A 908-nucleotide genomic window follows, 5' to 3' on the forward strand; every position below is an offset into this window, starting at 1 on the left:
GACATTCTTCTTGTTACTACACCCTATACCTGCTTGGTGAACGGAGGTGTGGCCATCCCCACTCCCACCTACCTTCTGGGCCGACAGGAACTCCATCACAGTTTGTGTGCTCAGACGGAGCCTGGATGCCCTACTCAGTCATCCACTGATTTTTTCTTTTTGGCTTTCTTTTCCCGGTGATTAGTTTGTTTGTACTTGTCCATTTCAAAACAAATAATATTATTAATACTTTCTGTCCTTTTTATTATTATTCTTAATCTTCCCCTACCAGGGCCTAGTTTTCAGCATTTTTTTTTCCCTGTGCCTGGGTGAAATGCTGCCCCCCACATTTAAGTTTTTTGTTTGTTTGTTTGTTTTGTTTTGTTTTCTTTTCCCCCTTTTTTTTTCTCATGACTAACCCCATTCTTTCTTTTTCCTTTTGCATACTTCCTATATTTTTCTTCATTTATTATTCTCTTTCCCTACTTTTTTTTCTTCTTAGTGCCCTATTCCCAGATATTGCAGGTTTGCTTGTTTTTTCGTATTTTCCCTTTTTTTGGTTACTGTTTCTGTATGATTACATGGTGTATTTTTCATCCATGAGCTTTTAGTTTTTGGATAGTTATTCAATTGTAATTTGTGTCTAACTGAGTGGGAGACAACAACAATCCTCATAAGACACAACTACACCTACACCTCCTGCGACTTCACTTACTGAGTGAGAGCCACTTCCTCCTTCTCCAGCAATGGGCCAATGATAAAAAACGACCAAGAAGAGCCTGAGCCACCCTTGGCTGTTCTTCATCAACAGTTAACAGATATCTAAATACAACAACGTCATGATGCCTTGGAAACAACAGATCATCACAGTCCACACAAAGAAGCAGGATAAAGTGGTAGAAACAAGGGAGCAGGATACAGACCCAGAA

The sequence above is a fragment of the Orycteropus afer genome, unplaced genomic scaffold (genome assembly GCF_000298275.1).
Source record: "Orycteropus afer afer isolate SDZICR_OR568_19922 unplaced genomic scaffold, OryAfe1.0 scaffold00965, whole genome shotgun sequence".
Classification (NCBI taxonomy): Eukaryota; Metazoa; Chordata; class Mammalia; order Tubulidentata; family Orycteropodidae; genus Orycteropus; species Orycteropus afer.